Below are 20,192 nucleotides of genomic sequence, written 5' to 3' on the forward strand. Positions count from 1 at the left end.
CCAATCTTCTAAATAATTTATGAGTCAAAAGTGTCATAACAAAAAATGTTAATAAGTATTTAAGATAAAATGAAAACTTTACAAGTCAAAATTTCTAAGATGTAATGCAAGTAGAGCTTTGAGGGAAATTTATAGACTTTAATACCTCAATTAGAAAAGAAAAAAATGATTTGAAAAATAATGAACTTAGTATCATACTTATGGATTTAGAAAAAGGGATGCAAAATAAAGTCAGAACTAAAAATCAAAGGCAAAAGTTGGTTCTTTGGAAAGACTGAATGATTGGATAAACTTCTAATAAGATTAAACAACAAATATGGTGAAAGAAAAGACAATATAACAGATAAAGCAAAGATGTATTAAAAAAATCAGGAGGAGTCAAGATGGTGGAGAAGTAGCAGGCTGAGACTACTTCAGCTAGCAGGAGATCAGCTAGATAGCTTATCTAAAGATTGCAAACACCTACAAATCCATCAGCAGATCAAAGAAAAGAAGAACAGCAATTCTAGAAACAGAAAAACAACCACTTTCTGAAAAGTAGGACTGGCGGAGAAGTGAATCCAAAGTTATGGGAAGATAGACCCCGGGGGGAGGGGTGGAATGCCAGCAAGCGGTGGAGCAATGGAGCACAAAATCAGGACTTTTAAAAGTCTGTTCCGCTGAGGGACATCGCTCCAGAGGCTAAACCGGGGTGAAGCCCATGCTGGGTCAGCATGGCCTCAGGTCCCGCAGGGTCACAGAAGGATCGGGGTGTCTGAGTGTCGCAGAGCTTACAGGTATTAGAACGAGGAAGCCGGCTACAAAGACAGAGCCGACAGTGAGCTCCCAGCTTGGGGTTTACTTGAACCGGTCGCAGGCTTGGTGAGCTCGGAGCGCGGCCGGAAGTCAGGCAGACGGGAGTTACTGGGCACTGTTCTCTGAGGGCGCACTGAGGAGTGGGGCCCCGGGCTCTTGGCTCCTCTGGGCTGGAGACCAGGAGGCCGCCATTTGTATTCCCATCCTCTGGAACTCTACAGAAAGCGCTCAGGAAACAAAAGATCCCAAAAGCAAACCAGAGTGGATTACTCACCCTGGCCCTTGGTAAGGGCGGTGCAACTCCGCCTGGGGCAAAGACACTTAAGAATCACTACAACAGGCCCCTCCCCCAGAAGATCAACAAGAAATCCAGCCAAGACCAAGACCTACCAAAGAGTGCAGTTTCAAAACCAAGGAGAGCAGCAGAATTCCAGAGGAGGAGAAAGCAAAGCACGAAACTCATGGCTTTCTCCCTATGATTCGTTAGTCTTGCAGTTAATTTAATTTTTTTTGTTTCATTTTTTTTCTATTCTTCTGCTAAATTTTTTTAACTTTTACCTTTTTCTTTTTTAACGTTTTTAAACTAGTTTATCTAATATATATATTTTTTCTTTTTTATACTTTTCTTTATTCATTTTCTCTTATAATTCTTTTTTGTTCCTTTCTTTCCTTCTTTCTGAACCTCTTTTTATCCCCTTTATCCCGCCTCATGATTTGGGATCTCTTCTGATTTGGTTAAAGCATATATTCCTGGGGTTGTTGCCACCCTTTTAGTATTTTGCTTGCTCCTTTATATACTCTTATCTGGACAAAATGATAAGGCGGAAAAATTCACAACAAAAAAAAAGAACAAGAGGCAGTACCGAAAGCTAGGGAACTAACCAATACTGACATTGGTAATATGTCAGATCTAGAGTTCAGAATGACGATTCTCAAGGTTCTAGACAGGCTCGAAAAAGGCATGGAAGATATTAGAGAAACCCTCTCGGGAGATAAAATAGACCTTTCTGGAGAAATAAAAGAACTAAAATCTAACCAAGTTGAAATCAAAAAAGCTATTAATGAGGTGCAATCAAAAAATGGAGGCTCTCACTGCTACAATAAATGAGGCAGAAGGAAATATTTGCGATATAGAAGACCAAATGACAAAGAATAAAGAAGCTGAGCAAAAGAGGGACAAATAGCTACTGGACCACGAGGGGAGAATTTGAGAGATAAATGACACCATAACATGAAACAACATTAGAATAATTGGGATTCCAGAAGAAGAAGAAAGAGAGAGGGGAGCAGAAGGTATACTGGAGAGAATTATTGGGGAGAATTTCCCCAATATGGCAAAGGGAAAAAGCATCGAAATTCAGGAGGTGCAGAGAATGCCCCGCAGAATCAATAAGAATAGGCCCACACCCCATCACATAATAGTAAAATTTACAAGTCTTAGTGACAAAGAGAAAACCCTGAAAGCAGCCCAGGAAAAGAAGTCTGTAACATACAATGGTTAAAAATATTACATTGGCAGCTGACTTATCCACAGAGACCTGGCAGGCCAGAAAGAGCTGGCATGATATTTTCAGAGCACTAAACAAGAAAAAAATGCAGCAAAGAATACTATATCCAGCTCTGTTATCACTGAAAATAGAAGGAGAGATTAAAAGCTTCCAGGACAAACAAAAACTGAAAGAATTTCCAAACACCAAACCAGCTCTACAAGAAATATTGAAAGGGGTCCTCTAAGCAAAGAGAGAGCCTATAAGTGGTAGGTCAGAAAGGAACAGAGACAATATACAGTAACAGTCACCTTACAGGCAATATATTGGCACTAAATTCATATCTCTCAATATTTACCCTGAATGTTAATGGGCTAAATGCCCCAATCAAAACACACAGGGTATCAGAATGGATAAAAAAACAAAACCAATCTATATGTTGCCTGCAAGAAACTCATTTTAAGCCCAAAGACACCTCCAGATTTAAAGTGAGGGGGTAGAAAAGAATTTACCATGCTAATGGACATCAGAAGAAAGCAGGAGTGGCAATCCTTATATCATATCAATTAGATTTTAAGCCAAAGACTATAATAAGAGATGAGGAAGGACACTATATCATACTCAAAGGGTCTGTCCAACAAGAAGATCTAACAATTTTAAATATCTATACCCCCAACGTAGAAGCAACCAACTATATAAACCAATTAATAACAAAATCAAAGAAACACATCAACAATAATACAATAATAGTAGGGGACTTTAACACTCCCCTCACTGAAATGGACAGATCATCCAATCAAAAGATCAACAAGGAAATAAAGGCCTTAACGACACACTGGACCAGATGGACATCACAGATATATTCAGAACATTTCATCCCAAAGCAACAGAATACACATTCTTCTCTAGTGCACATGGAACATTCTCCAGAATAGATCACATCCTCGGTCCTAAATCAGGACTCAACCGGTATCAAAAGATTGGGATCATTCTCTGCATATTTTCAGACCACAATGCTCCGAAGCTAGAACTCAACCACAAGAGGAAGTTTGGAAAGAACGCAAATACATGGAGACTAAACAGCATCCTTCTAAAGAATGAATGCGTCAACCAGTTAATTAAAGAAGAATTGAAATTAAAGAAAATTAAAGATAATTGAAAAAGTTCATGGAAACAAATGATAATGAAAACACAACGGTTCAAAATCTGTGGGACACAACAAAGGCAGTCCTGAGAGGAAAATATATAGCAGCACAAGCCTTTCTCAAGAAACAAGAAAGGTCTCAGGTACACAACCTAACCCTATACTTAATGGAGCTGGAGAAAGAACAAGAAAGAAACCCTAAACCCAGCAGGAGAAGAGAAATCATAAAGATCAGAGCAGAAATCAATGAAATAGAAACCAAAAAAACAATAGAACAAATCAACGAAACTAGGATCTAGTTCCTTGAAAGAATTAGTAAGATTGATAAACCCCTGGCCAGACTTACCAAAAAGAAAAGTGAAAGGACCCAAATAAATAAAATCATGAATGAAAGAGGAGAGATCACAACTAAAACCAAAGAAATACAAACAATTATAAGAACATATTATGAGCAACTCTACGCCAACAAATTTGACAATCTGGAAGAAATGGATGCATTCCTAGAAACATATAAACTACCACAACTGAACCAGGAAGAAATAGAAAGCCTGAACAGACCCATAACCAGTAAGGAGATTGAAACAGCCATTAAAAATCTCCAAACAAACAAAAGCCCAGGGCCAGACGGCTCCCCGGGGGAATTCTACCAAACATTTAAAAAAGAATTAATTCCTATTCTCCTGAAAGTGTTCCAAAAACTAGAAATGAAAGGAAAACTTCCAAACTCATTTTATGAGGCCAGCATCACCTTGATCCCAAAACCAGACAAGGATCCCATCAAAAAGAGAGCTATAGACCAATATCCTTGATGAACACAGATGCAAAAATTCTCACCAAATACTAGCCAATAGGATTCAACAGTGCATTAAAAGGATTATTCACCACGACCAAGTGGGATTTATTCCAGGGCTGCAAGGTTGGTTCAACATCCGCAAATCAGTCAATGTGATACAACACATCAATAAAAGAAAGAACAAGAACCATATGATACTCTCAATAGATGCTGAAAAAGCATTTGACAAAGTACAGCATCCCTTCCTGATCAAAACTCTTCAAAGTGTAGGGATAGAGGGCACATACCTCAATATCATCAAAGCCATCTATGGAAAATCCCACCGCAAATATCATTCTCAATGGAGAAAAACTGAAAGCTTTTCCACTAAGGTCAGGAACACAGCAGGCATGTCCATCATCACCACTGCTATTCAACATAGTACTAGAGGTCCTAGCCTCAGCAATCAGACAACAAAAGGAAATTAAAGGCATCCAAATCGGCAAAGAAGAAGTCAAACTACCACTCTTTGCAGGTGATATGATACTATATGTGGAAAACCCAAAAGACTCCACTCCAAAACTGCTAGAACTTGTACAGGAATTCAGTAAAGTGTCAGGATATAAAATCAATGCACAGAAATCAGTTGTATTTCTCTACACCAACAACAAGACAGAAGAAAGAAATTAAGGAGTCAATCCCATTTACAATTGCACCCAAAACCATAAGATACCTAGGAATAAACCTAACCAAAGAGGCACAGAACCTATACTCAGAAAACTATAAGGTACTCATGAAAGAAATTGAGGAAGACACAAATAAATGGAAAAATATTCCATGCTCCTGGATTGGAAGAATAAATATTGTGAAAATGTCTATGCTACCTAAAGCAATCTACACATTTAATGCAATTCCTATCAAAGTACATCCATCTTTTTCAAATAAATGGAACAAATAATTCTAAAATGTATATGGAACCAGAAAAGACCTCGAATAGCCAAAGGGATATTGAAAAAGAAAGCCAAAGTTGGTGGCATCACAATTCCGGACTTCAAGCTCTATTACAAAGCTGTCATCATCAAGACAGCATGGTACTGGTACAAAAACAGACACATAGATCAATGGAACAGAATAGAGAGCCCAGAAATAGACCCTCAACTCTATGGTCAACTAATCTTCGACAAAGCAGGAAAGAATGTCCAATGGAAAAAAGACAGCCTCTTCAATAAATGGTGCTGGGAAAATTGGACAGCCACATGCAGAAAAATGAAATTGGACCATTTCCTTACACCACACACAAAAATAGACTCAAAATGGATGAAGGACCTCAATGTGCGAAAGGAATCCATCAAAATCCTTGAGGAGAACACAGGCAGCAACCTCTTTGACATCAGCCACAGCAACATCTTCCTAGGAACAACGCCAAAGGCAAGGGAAGCAAGGGCAAAAATGAACTATTGGGATTTCATCAAGATCAAAAGCTTTTGCACAGCAAATGAAACAGTTAACAAAATCAAAAGACAACTGACAGAATGGGAGAAGATATTTGTAAACGACATATCAGATAAAGGACTAGTGTCCAGAATCTATAAAGAACTTAGCAAACTCAACACCCAAAGAACAAATAATCCAATCAAGAAATGGGCAGAGGACATGAACAGACATTTCTGCAAAGAAGACATCCAGATGGCCAACAGACACATGTAAAAGTGCTCCATATCACTCGGCATCAGGGAAATACAAATCAAAACCACAATGGATATCACCTCACACCAGTCAGAATGGCTAAAATTAACAAGTCAGGAAATGACAGATGCTGGCGAGGATGCGGAGAAAGGGAATGCAAGCTGTTGGTGGGAATGCAAGCTGGTCAACCACTCTGGAAAACAGCATGGAGGTTCCTCAAAATGTTGAAAATAGAACTGCCCTATGACCCAGCAATTGCACTATTGGGTATTTACCCTAAAGATACAAACGTAGTGATCCGAAGGGGCACGTGCATCCGAATGTTTGTAGCAGCAATGTCCACAATAGTCAAACTATGGAAAGAACCTAGATGTCCATCAACAGATGAATGGATCAAGAAGATGTGGTATATATACACAATGGAATACTATGCAGCCATCAAAAGAAATGAAATCTTGACATTTGCGACAACGTGGATGGAACTAGAGCATATCATGCTTAGTGAAATAAGTCAAGCAGAGAGTGACAACTATCATATGATCTCCCTGATATGAGGAAGTGGTGATGCAACATGGGGAGTTATGGGGGTAGGAGAAGATAAATGAAACAAGATTGGATTGGGAGGGAGACAAACCATATGTGACTCTTAATCTCACAAAACAAACTAAGGATTGCTGGGGGAGGGGGGTTGGGTGAAGGGGGTTGTGGTTATGGACATTGGGGAGGGTATGTGCTTTGGTGAGTGCTGTGAAGTGTGTAAACCTGGTGATTCATAGACCTGTACCCCTGGGGATAAAAATATATGTTTATAAAAACTAAAAAATTTAAAAAACAAAAAAGATACAAATGTAGTGATCCAAACGGTGACTTACACCCAAATGTTTATAGCAGTGATGTCCACAATAGCCAAACTATGGAAAAAACCTAGATGTCCATCAACAGATGAATGGATAAAGAAGAGGTGGTATAGGGCGCCTGGGTGGTTTGGTGGGTTAAGCCTCTGCCTTCAGCTCAGGTCATGATCTCAGAGTCCTGGGATCAAGACCCGCATCAGACTCTCTGCTTGTTGGTGAGCCTGCTTCCTCCTCTCTCTCTACTGCCTCTCTGCTTACTTGTGATCTCTGTCTGTCAAATAAATACATAAATTTTTTTTTTTTTTAAAAAAAAAAGGTGGTATACATATATATAATGGAATACTATGCAGACGTCAAAAGAAATGAAATCTTGCCATTTTCAATGACGTGGATGGAACTAGAGGGTATTATGCTTAGAGAAATAAGTCAATCAGAGAAAGACAATTATCATACAATCTCCCTGATATGAGGAAGTAGAGAAGCAACGTCAGGGGTTTGGGGGGTAGGAAAAGAATAAATGAAACAAGATGGGATCAGGAGGGAGACAAAGCATAAGAGACTCTTAATGTCACAAAACAAACTGAGGGTGGCTGGGGGAAGGGTAGGGAGAGGGTAGTGGGGTTATGGACATTGGGGAGGGTATGTGCTATGGTGACTGCTGTGAAGTGTGTAAACCTGGTGATTCACAGACCTGTACCCTTGGGGCTAATACTACATTATATGTTTATAAAAATATTTTTTTAATTATTATAAAAAATCAATGATAGCTTAATGATGATAAATTTGAAAATCTAGATGAAATGGGTAATTCTTAAAAATATAAAATTCATTAAAAAAATAGTTCATTATAATAAAATATATAACAATAATATAATAAAAATATAGTTTACCAAACCTAATTAAAGATACAATTGAATAATCTTACAGTTATTAAAGAAATCAATGTATTAACTAAAAATATTTCCACAAAGAAAGAGTTTATAGGTAAACGTTACCAAAATTTCAAGGAACAAACACCTCATTTTTATGATATATAAACTCCTCCTCCAAAGGAAAAAAAGATTATATCTATCAACTCATCCCATGAAACTAGAATAACTTCTTTACCAAATACAAAGCATAAGAAATTAAAAATTACAGCCATTTTATAACCAATGAATTGGCAAAGTTGAGACAATATGAATCAGCAAGATTTCTTTCACATTGCTGTTTAGAAAGTAAAGGTATACATTATTTTGGAAAACAATTTAGCATAATCTTATAAAATTGAATATTTCCATTCTTGTGACAGAGCAATTCCACACTCAAAAGAAATTCTTGCCCACATGGACCAGGAAGCATGTATAAGTGTAAGAATATGTATATAGAACTACTCATTATAGCAAAACAAAAAAACAAAAACAAGATTAAAAAAAAAAAATAGAAACAACCTGCTCATTCATTAGCAGTAAAATGGACAAATAAATTTTGGCACATTCACACAGTGATATAAAACAGAACAGTGAGGGCGCCTGGGTGGCTCAGTAGGTTAAGCCGCTGCCTTCGGCTCAGGTCATGATCTCAGGGTCCTGGGATCGGGTCCCGCATCAGGCTCTCTGCTCAGCAGGGAGCCTGCTTCCTCCTCTCTCTCTCTGCCTGCCTCTCTGCCTACTTGTAATCTCTCTCTGTCAAATAAATAAATAAAATCTTAAAAAAAAAAAAAAAAAAAAACAGAACAGTGAAAATGAATAGATTATAGATTCTTGCAATAACATGCATGAATCTTACTAACATGGTACTGAGTAAGAAAAGCAAGTCCCAATGTGACATGTGTTTTATAAAGCTCAAAAACAAGCAAAATTAATGATATATAATAATATATTGTTTGGATATATTTTAGCATATATATATATGTAAAATTTATTAGCATATATATGCTAAATTTTTTAAAATAAAAATAAATAAAATTTAAAATAAAAAATAAGGGAATGATAAGCATAAAAGCTGGGATGTGCAAGAAAGGAGGACCACATAGGCAGACACAAATGTCTATTATTAAAGATTTAAATTAACAGATATTACATATTAAAAAAATAATAAATAATAAGAGGACCATATGGGACCAATGATGATAGTGTACATGAAAGAAAGATTATGACAAATACAAATCTGTATAGTTGAGATCCACTTTAAAAAAGAGAGAAACCAACTCACTCCATCCCTAGAAAATCATCTATGTTCAAACCACTTTAGAAAGGACCTAATTGATCCATGTGAAGAGAACAGGATATTTGGTCCTGAGTCACATTGAGCAAAGTCACATTGTTATTAAAATTAAGTGACACACACAAAAAATCAGCTCAGAAGTTCTTTACTTCTTTACTGGGTGGGCTGCCAGAACATACTCACCCAACAGGCAAGAAATGAGAAAAGAAAAAGATGAAGATTCTAGAGATCCTTCAAACACATCCTGAAATAATCATTTTCCAAAAAAATTGACAATTGTTTACATTCTCTCTAAAAACTTTATCTCAATGTACTTCAATTCTATGGACTCTATGAATAAAAAAGACTGCACTGTACAAGAATGCATTTAATAACTCCAGTTCACTCACTTTTGAAAATTTGCATTTAAAAAGGAGTTTTCAAGGGACACTGAAACTGTAAAAGTTAAAAATAATGAATCTAGAGTGCTTCTTATACTTTTTCCTATAGGTGAAAAATTGTCTTTAAGAGTGGAAAAGTTCCCTCCCAAAGATATTGAAAGTTTTAATTTTGTTAATGGGCAACAAATATTCATAAAAAGCTACAGACTAATCCATATCACCAGCACCAAACATTAGATTCTAAGGGCAAACAAAGCTGACTGAGGGAAAGAGAGCCATGTTCATTCGGCCTTATCACCCATGAATGCAGAAAGTGTCTTGTTGGCATATGTACCATATACTCCAACTCCTTGGCCTGCGTATATTAGAGAAGCTGAGTTTGAAATATTTCAGTGTATGTTCAAAGCTGCTAATTAACATCACTTAAGCAAGTCTCCTATGAACAAACAAGTCAGTTTGATCTTTATATTATTCTACCCCAGTGATGCCGGGGAGAACATTAGTATCAGCATGGAGCACTTACACTAGTAATAAAAATCATCATCATCATCATCATCAACTAAGACAGTCATGAGTACCTAATCCAGCAAACACATCATTAAGTTCTCTCTCATTTAATATTTATAACATTATAAGAAATAGATTTAAAGAGTGTCAGTAGCTTGCCCAAGGCCTCTCACTAATAAGTGATACAGCCCATATTTAACTTGGTCTGTGCAAATTCATCAATCTGTTATTTCTAGTATTTTTTGATCAGGTAATAAATTCACAGTTTAAATCTTCTCACAATGAAGTCAACTTTGTTCCACTTAATCATTTCTACCATAAGTGTATGATATGCTCTCTGAAGTCAAGGTACTCACTCTGGGCCAACAGACTGCACAATAAGCCCATGCTATTTATCATGACATAAAAATTCACATGAATATTCTTTGCTAGAGAAATAACGATTTATAGTTCTAAAAAGAAAACAGGTCACTTTTTAGATTCCATAATAGATTATGTTTTAAGTGTGAATAAAAATCATTGGATAAACTTTAAATATAAAATTAGCAATAAATGATAAAATGCCACAATAGAGTCTGAGGTCTGCAAACTAGTGCCAAACCGGGGCCAGATGCCTGTTTATATAAATAAAGTTTTATCAGAACACTTAGTTTCATATTGTCTATGGCTGCTTTTCTATTATGGCAGAGTTGAATATTTATGATTAAGACTGCCTGGGCCTCTACAGAAAGTTTGTTGACCCTGTCCTAGAAAACCCAAAAATAGAGTTGGTGTTGGAAGTGTGATAAAAAGTGATGAAGACCCGTGATCAAAAGTGGCTAAATATAGAACTGTCACCAGTCTGTAACAGCATGAAAATGCCAACAAGGTTGTTTTTACCTATGGATGTTCTGTATCTCCCAGAATGCTGTGTTGATATTCAGCCCCAGACTCTGAATTCCTTGTCCAGTCTCTATTCCTTCCAGGAGGGAAAGCTCATGAGGTAGAAAACTGGAAACTATGCTGTGAAGAGTTGGCTCCTTAGAATCTGGATCTATTAACCAGCATACCACCTAAATGTGTTCAAAGATATCTGTACACACTTAAGTTAAAAGGGGAAAATGCTCATTTCTAATCTCACTCCTTTTCATTTAATAATAATTCAGTGGTCTTCCCAGGAGAGAATGAAAGTATAACTGTAAATTGCACAGGGACTTATTTTTGGTACTAGTGAGAGCAGTTTTCAAAGAAAGAAAACTTACAACTTTTCCATTACTAAGCCCTCCTGCTGATCTAGTTCTGAAATAGCCTTGAAATCCAAGTGCCTCTCAGATAATTAAAACCATATTTCTGAAAATGTAGATGGAATCTTCTCCACAAAGGCTGATTTTGGTTAAGCTAGTATAATAAAAATGGGCCTATATAAGTTTCAGATTTTTAAAAATTCTTTCAACATCATAATAAGTGATACCATTAAAATTTTATACCCCAAATTTTAGAAAGCCTCTAGGCTTTTCCCTCAGGATGAGGGCCTGCCAACAGGGCCATCCAACAAATCATTTGATTGCTAATTTTAACTTCCCTGCCAGATTAGAAAATCTGTAGTTTCTTATGTGTGTATGACTTTTACTTCCTTTTCTTAAAAATTTAAATTCAGTTAATTAACATATACTATATTATTAGTTTCAGAGATAGAGTTCAGTGACACATCAGTCTTATATAATACTAGTGCTCATTACATCACGTGACCTCCTTAATATCCATCACTCAGTTACCCCATTCCCTGCTCCCCAGCAACCCTCAGTTATTTCCTATGATTAAGAGTCTCTTATGGTTTATCTCCTGTAGTTTCTAACACTAGATGATCTAGCCAATCAAAACTGAATTAGAATAAGGAAACCTAAGCCCTTTTCATAATTCTGACAATTATATGACTCAATTACTTCTGTACATTAAGAATGTAGTTTGATAGGGAAGTGTGATATTGTGGATTGTAATAAGAAATATAAATTTGGTCTTTGTCCCCATTTCTAGCACAGAACTTCTAAAACCTTGGAAATTTCCTAATCTGTGAGATAAAGGCATCTTTTGTTGTTAATGAGGTGACTTTAGAAATGCCCCTAGGTTACCTAAGGGTGGGAGCTGGCTACCAGTAGAACCAATCCTGTGATTGGAGGTTGGAACTTTCAGCCTGGCCCCTTGACCTGCTAGGAGGTGCCTGGAGGTTGGACTGATCCCTATGACTAATGATTTAATCAATCGTGCCAAAATGATAGAGTTTGGAAAGCTTTGAGGTGATGAACACAGAGATGCTGGCAAGAGCAGTGTGCCTAAGGGCGCCTGGGTGGCTCAGTGGGTTGAGCCTCTGCCTTCGGCTCGCGTCATGATCTCAGGGTCCTGGGATCGAGCCCCACATTGGGCTCTCTGCTCAACAGGGAGCCTGCTTTCCCCGCTCTCTCTGCCTTCTGCTCTGCCTACTTGTGACTTCTCTTTCTGTCAAATAAATAAATAAAATATTTAAAAAAAAAAAAAAAAAGAGTAGTGTGCCTAGACCAAGCGTGGAATCTCCCTTCCATCTGATTAATTGAATCTGAAAGGGGAGGAGGTCATTTATAGTCAGTCAGAAATAGAGGTACGGACCTGAACTTAGAACTGGCATCTGATATCCTTGCCAGATGTCCTTGGAGGAGGGGGAAACCTTGGAATCTCTAGTCTATAGTCACTTGGTCAGAAGCACAGGTGTTAACCTGGGCTTGCAGCTGGCCTCAAAATAGTGGGCAGTACTGTGGCACTGACCCTTACCCTGTGGAACCTGATGCTATCACCAGGGGGGCAGTATCAGAATTGAGCTGAATTGTAGGAAACCCAGCTAGTGTTTCCACATGTCTTGATGATATGGGAGAAACCCTACAAACACATCAGAATTGGTCTCAGAACAATTTTACTTGGTGTCAGAGAAGTGGGTCTTACTAGAGGGGCCAGGCTCACAGAAACATACAGTTTATATAAAGAAAAAGGATAAAAGGATAGGGATGATGATGCTTTGATCCCTGGATGGCTACCTAGTGACCCATGTATGAAACTGTAGCTACACTACAGTTACTAAGGGTAAAAGTTACTAATGCAATTTAGAAATGGCAGACCTAACTCCTGAGGAGTTGGGTCATTGGATATATAAGTACATGAAAAACAGTAAGCATACTAAACATACAATCTCTTGGTTACTGTTATCTGCATAGATAAATAAAAGTAAAGGAAAGTGATAGGTCTGGAGTTAATGGTAAACCAAACTCAGATCTGAGTTGGTCTGAACTTTAGCCATTAGCCTCTAAGTCAGCTGTGCAGGGGCAACATGAAACAATCCTAAGACCTCTGGTCACCAGTAAAGTAATCCTGTAGGAGTGCAATGCCTAGAAACTATCAAAACCAGGAAGTAGAGTATGACAGAGTTGTTTCATTTTGTGGATCAGTATCATCGACTTCTTGTGGAACATTTACTAAAATGGATTATGAGAGTAATTTAGGAGTGTTCGGTTTGGGATGTTGCAAAATGAAAGAGGAGAGGGTTGATGTAGGACACAGAGCTCTCTATGGTACAATCGAAGTTGAGTGTATGTGATCCAGACACATGGGAGTTTATTCCTATGGGAACAGTCCCTCTTCTCTTACAAATGCCAGCTGGAATTCCCCAGATGAAGCAGCTGATACTCTTCATATGCAAGGCATATGGGACTGTTTTATGATAACTGAGATATTTATCTGCTGAAATCTAGCCATTACTCAGATCATAGTAATTGCTGTGCTTTAAGGCAGCCCCTTTCACACAGGCACTGCATATAACCTTACTGTTGCAAAACTGAAAGACAGTTTGGAAAGCCTCATCAAATTTGCCTTCTCAGCTTTCTCTCATAGGCTTTACAGATGGTAATAAAAACATTAGGTTTATTGACAAGAGAATGGGAAGAGTCAGGGGAGGTCAAGAGACTACCCAACAAGGTGGAAATTTTTAAAAAGGTTAAGAAATAAGGTGAATGTGAAGCAAATATTGATAGGAGCAAGGGAAAGAGGAAACAGAAAGGAAAGAGTCTCAGGACTCACCCCAGCAGGATGGAAATTTTAGATGGTTATTAAGAAAAGTGATGAATAAAATCTGTATTGATGGATTAAAAAAAGATTTTAATAAATCATAACCAAGGTTGGGTGGGTCAAAGCAACCCCCATTAAATGGTCCCAAACAGGAGCACCTGGGTGGCTCAGTGGGTTAAGCCTCTGCCTTCGGCTCAGGTCATGATCTCAGGGTCCTGGGATCAAGCCCTGCATTGGGCGCCCTGCTTGGCAGAGAGCCTGCTTCCCCCTCTCCTCTGCCTGATGCTCTGTCTACTTATGATCTCTCTCTCTCTCTCTGTCAAATAAATAAATAAAATTTTTAAATAAGGGGGGGGGCAAACAAGATTGCTCTATTTACCATAATTTGGGGAAACTTAAGAAGCTTAAAGACATTAAGCTTAAAGACATTAACCTGACCAGCAATCAGTGGTTAGGCAGATTAATCAAGTTAAAGACTGATAAAAGGGCTGGGGTCCCTTGGCTCAACCCCTCTCTGGGGACCCAAAGCCTTTAGACAACAGTAGGTAAAGCTGTCAGGGGGTAGAAAAGGGAAGTTCCTAGGACTCCTTGAAGGGAGATCTAAGAACCTTAGTACTAAAACCCATTGGTAAAGACTTGACTTGGGCTACAGTTAGAATAAGAAAATTGCAATAATTTAATGGTTGATAGGATTATGTAAACTGGAATGTTTGAGCAGGTATTATGTAAAGAAGTTGTATCTCCTGGGGTGCCTATGTAGTTTAGTCAGTTAAGTATCTGCCTTTGGCTCAGGTTATAATCCTAGGGTCCTGGGACCAAGCCCTGGCTCCCTGCGCAGCAGGGAGTCTGCTTCTCCCTCTCCTTCTGCTTCCCCACTTGTTGTCAGGTGAGCACATGCGCTTTCTCTCTCAAATAAATAAAATCCTTGAAAAAAAGAAAAAGAAGTAATATCGCCTTTACCTGAATATTTTATGGTAATAGTGTCATGTCTGCCTGGGGAACACTTCCTCTACCTACCTGGTTTTATAAAACCAAAACACATTGATGAAGCCCTACTGGAGGTAGACACCTGAAAGCATATATTGCTGACAACCCTCTTGTTTTTGGAACCTGGTAAAATCAAATGGAAGTCTACAAACATGAGATACATTTTCATATAATGATGATGCACTGCATAGTTAATAACTGAAATGGAATTCTAGTAATGCGCCAACTTTTTTTAACTCTTATTATTGTTTTGCTATAATACTCACATTTTAACAATAATGGTTGAAGACCAGGGGTGGACTGTGACATTGTGACTTATAATAAATATGTATTTGGTCCTCCTTCTCATTTCTGGCACAGAACTAAAATCCTTGAAATTTGCTAAACTGAGAGACACACCCCCCCCCAAAAAAAAGAAAAGAAAAGAATTCTTTTGTTATGTTAATGAGGTGACTTTTGGAATGTCTCTAGGTCACCTAAGGATGGGGGATGATTGCTAGAAGAACCATTCCTGTGATTGGAGGGTTGGAACTTTCGGTCCCATCCTCCTGGGATGGGGGAATGGCTGGTGGCTACACCAATGGCTAATGATTTAATCAATCATGCCTATCTATGAAGTCTCCATAAAAACCCAAAAGGCAGGTTTGGAGAGCTTCCAGGTCAGCGAATAAATGGAAATGCAGGGAGAGTGGTGTGTTTGGAGAGGGTATAGAAGGTTCATGCCTCTTCTTTTTTTTTTTTTTTTAAAGATTTTATTTATTTATTTGACAGAGAGAGATAACAAGTAGGCAGAGAGGCAGACAGAGAGAGGAGGAAGCAGGCTCCCCACTAAGCAGAGAGCCCGATGCGGGACTTGATCCCAGGACCCTGAGATCATGACCTGAGCCGAAGGCAGCGGCTTAACCCACTGAGCCACCCAGGTGCCCTTCATGCCCCTTCTTACATACCTCTCCCTATTTATCTCTTCATCTGGCTACTGATTCATATCCTTGAATATATTTTGTAAAAAAAAAAAAAAATTCTAAGGAATAAACTGGTTTCATGAGTTCTGCGAGCCCCTTCAGCAAATTAATTGAACCCAAGAAGGGAGTGGTAGGAAACTTTAATTTATAGCTGGTGGGTCAGAAGGACAGGTAACAACTGCATAGGCAGTGTCAGAATTTTTAGTTGAACTGTAAGATAATCAGCTGGTACCCAGGGAATTGCTGGAGGTGTGGGGACCTCCCCACCACCACATTAGAAACTGGTGATCAGAAACCTTTTAGAGAATATTGAATAAGGTAGTTTGATGTAAAAGTTGACACATGTTTCTTATAAAAGTGAGATTTTAAAAATTGCATCAAAAGTGTTATGACTGAAAAAACCAACTATGCAATGTTTCAAGTAGTTTATGTAAAAAGTACTATAATAAATCTGAGATGGTATAGTTTTTTGTTGTTGTTTTCGTGGTTTTGGTATAGTAGTTTTCATGAGAAACTTGTATTAAATATATTCTCATTTTGGACTCTGGAACATCAAAATCTTTTTGAGTTCTTTTGTTTAAATTCAACTAATTAACATATACTGTATTATCAGTTTCAGAGATAGGGTTCAGTGATTCATCAGTGTTATATAATACCCAGTGCTTACCCCATACCCTCCCCACCCAGCAATTCTCAGTTTTTTCCCTATGATTAAGAGTATCTTATGGTTTGTCTCCCTCTCTGATTTTGTATTGTTTTGCTTTTCCCTCTCTTTCTCTATGATCCTTTTTTTTTTTTTAAGGTTGAGTAGTATGGAACATCAAAATTAAGTGACAACTTTTTATATCCAGGAAAGGTCAATTTAAAAACTACACAGAGGGAGCCTGGGTGGCTCAGTGGGTAAGCCACTGCCTTCGGCTCAGGTCATGATCTCAGGGTCCTGCGATCAAGGCCCACATCGGGCTCTCTGCTCAGCAGGGAGCCTGCTTCCCTCTCTCTCTCTCTGCCTGCCTCTCTGTCTACTTGTGATCTCTCTCTGTCAAATAAATAAATAAAATCTTTAAAAAAAAACTACACAGAATTTATCACATGTAAACCGAGCCTAGCCTAAACTACAGAAAAGGACAATATCTTCAGTTTATCTGATACTGCCTTTGGAAGTCTTTCCCTCAAAAAGCTAAAGAAACTAAGAAATCAAGATTTATCCTATTATTGATTATATTGTTAATAAGAACCAAGTAATATCATATATCAATTAAAATTAATATTCCATATGCCTCATGTATCCAGTATCAACAGGAGGAAAAATGATACTCCTTTGAAAGCTATGATATTATAAATAAATGTCTTATGAAAATGTATTATATTGTAAAATATATGTTAGAATAACATAAGTTACCCTTTCCTTAACTCAGAATCATCATTATGAGAAGTGTTTCATGCTTTGCTATTATAATAGCAAAGTTCTCAAGGGCTAGAAAGGTAATCTGTCTTATGCCAAATGGCCCTAACTACCATTCTTTTTGACATCTTAGGTTTACACATTTTTCCTATTTTCTGCCTCTGTCTTCATTGATATTTGAAACATTCTCCTATCATATATTTAAATCTGACAGTTCTCATTTAATTTCTAATTTACTGAGAGAAAGAAAACCAAACATAACCAAAATCCAAACATTTTTACATCTCTGAAGAAAGGTATGAACTTCAATGCTTTGAATTTGTGGAATCTCTGTTTTTATCTACACAGAGGTAGCTGGTGCATCACATTCTGTTCTTGGTGAATGAGATTACTAGATAAAAGAATGACTACTATAAAAAATTTAAGCTTCATTGTTGGAGCTAAATAAATACCAAGTCATTTAAGAATTCACACAATGTATTAAAAATTTTTTTAAGTATGGTAAAAATTAAATAATACATGAAACCTTAGGATCGTCATAACTTTGCATCAGGGAGATACCACAAGACAGAAGAAGAATCTTATAGCTCTGGATGAAGTTATAGATGATAATAGAATGTTCTCTATCAGATTCCTCTTGAAAGCAGGATAGAAGGTACCACATTTTCTCTTTCACAGTCAGGCTTGGATCCAGAGAAGGTGGGACAAAACTGGAACTAATTTCTTTAGAAAACAAACAAAAGGTTTTAAGGCAAACATTACATGCATTCATTTGAAGCAGCAATCTTTAACGAAAAGACTAAAAAGCCTAAGGGTCTAACTCCATGGAACCAATAATTCAGCATCACCTTATTCAGGTCTCATTGGCTACAAAGATGAAGTGCTTCATATTCTTAAAATTACAGCTTGTGCTATGTAATTAATAATGCTCTACTTATCAGGTGAAATATTTAAATAAGATTTCTAGGAATAAATTTACATTTCTCAGAATAAGGAGTTAAAAACATAAAAGGTATTATGAATTTTAAACGAACTCCCTATTTTTAAAAGATTTAGTATGAACATATAATGCTAGATCAAAAAAAATGAAATTTAAGTATCTATTTAACATAACACATTTTCCCTCAAAACAACAGAAAAATATTCCATTCTTCATGGCATTATTTAAAATGTTTACTTGTTAATTTTGCTCCTGTCTAAAACCAATCTATCAGCTAGGTAATGCAATAACTGTAATCAAATCACAAGGTATTTCCAGATCATATCTCTCAATTCTACAGACATCTATAAAGGCTGTATGATTCAACTATTGTAGATGTTCAACTCATCTCTGTATCTCGATAAGTTCCAGACCCAGTCAATAACATGAAAAAAGTCTGAAAAGAAACTGCTATGATCCAATCTTCAAAAATAAACCTTCAAGGTGACCAGGAAGTCCCTAAGTCTCCACTGAATTCAAGAAGAAAAAATAGTATCAGTAGTCCATGGGATAAGTAAAGGGGAATAAAGATGGTGCCTAAGTCAATAAATGAACTAAGGTACACAATAGTCACTATCCCACCCCCCAAAATTTTTAAGCCTAAAAATAAATTCTAGTTAAGTATCAGGAAGTTATTCTCAACAAACAGGTCATTATCTGATAGAGGTTAATTAAAATTATATGGTTATTAAGCCAATAGTGACTACTTACCAGGATGCTTTTGTTCCTTCTGCAGTAAAAAATAATAAGCATCTCTTCCACCCCAGCATACTGCCAGACCAACCACCAGGATGTCATCACAACCTTTAAGAGGAATGCCATCATCTCTAATAGGGGTTTCCTGAGGTGAGCCAACAAAGTAAATCAAAAGTGAAATAGTTTAAAATCTCAAAACAAAGCCATTAAACTGAATGTTTTTAAAAAAAAAGAAAAACAGGGATTGGGGAGGAGCAAGATGGTGGAGAAATAGGAGACCTAAATTTTATCTGGTCACAGGAATTCAGATAGATAGTTATCAAACCATAATGAATACCTATGAACTCAATGGAAATCGAAAAAAAGAATAGCAGCAGTTCAATGAACAGAAAAGCGACCACTTTCTGGAGAGTAGGATATGCAAAGAAGTGAATCCAAGGCAGCCAGAGACCAGGGAGAGAGAAGTGATTGACTGCTTTTCTCTGAGTGGGGCCCTGAAGTTCTCAGCTTCTCTGGGGCCAGACATTGGAAGGCTGCCATTTTCATTCTTACCTTTCAAAGCCATATGGAAAACATTCATGGAACAAAAGCTACTGAGCGTGAACTCAAGCAGATTACTTATCCTGGCCCTTGACAAAGCAGTGCAATTCCATCCACCTCAGGCAAAGACCTTTGAGAACCACTGCAACAGGCCGATCTGCCAGAAATCAGCAAGAATATCCAGCAAAAACCAAGTTAATCAATCATTGAGAACCACAAAACTCTGGCACTAGGGGAATAGGGCACATAGATTCAAACATTTTCCCCATGCTTCTTTGGTCTTTCAAAATTAATGTTTTTAATTTTCTTTATTTTTTCTTTTTCTATTCCTTTTATTTTTCTTCTTTCCTTTTTCAATTTACCTTATTTTGAGCTTATCTTATTATCTTTTCATCTAATTATTCCTTTTTTACAGTCATATTCTATCCCTTCATTGTATTTAACCTTATTTTTTGTATATATATGTTTTTCTTTCTTTAAAGTTTTGGGATACAGTTTCTTCTAGGAGACCAAAATATACCCTAAATTTAGTGAATGACTTTGTTCTACTCTCTCACCTGATCACATTCTCTCCTTTTTTTTTTTTTTAGTTTTTCTTCTGTCTTCTTTCAGCAAATTTCTTATCAATTCCTTTTTTAAAATCTTTTAAAATTTTCATCTTTATAGTCATATTCTATCCCTTCATTGTATTTACCATTATTTTTGTATATTTTTTCTTTAAAATTTTAGGA

General features: G+C 37.2%; 1 pseudogene; it reads right to left on the bottom strand.

Moving 5' to 3' along the window:
- The window catches only part of LOC101679485, a 143,691-nt pseudogene that overhangs the window by 48,197 nt on the left and 75,302 nt on the right, over positions 1-20,192 (bottom strand).

This window comes from Mustela putorius, unplaced genomic scaffold, assembly GCF_011764305.1.
Source record: "Mustela putorius furo isolate JIRA1106 unplaced genomic scaffold, ASM1176430v1.1 tig00003834_pilon_pilon_pilon, whole genome shotgun sequence".
NCBI classification, from domain to species: domain Eukaryota; kingdom Metazoa; phylum Chordata; class Mammalia; order Carnivora; family Mustelidae; genus Mustela; species Mustela putorius.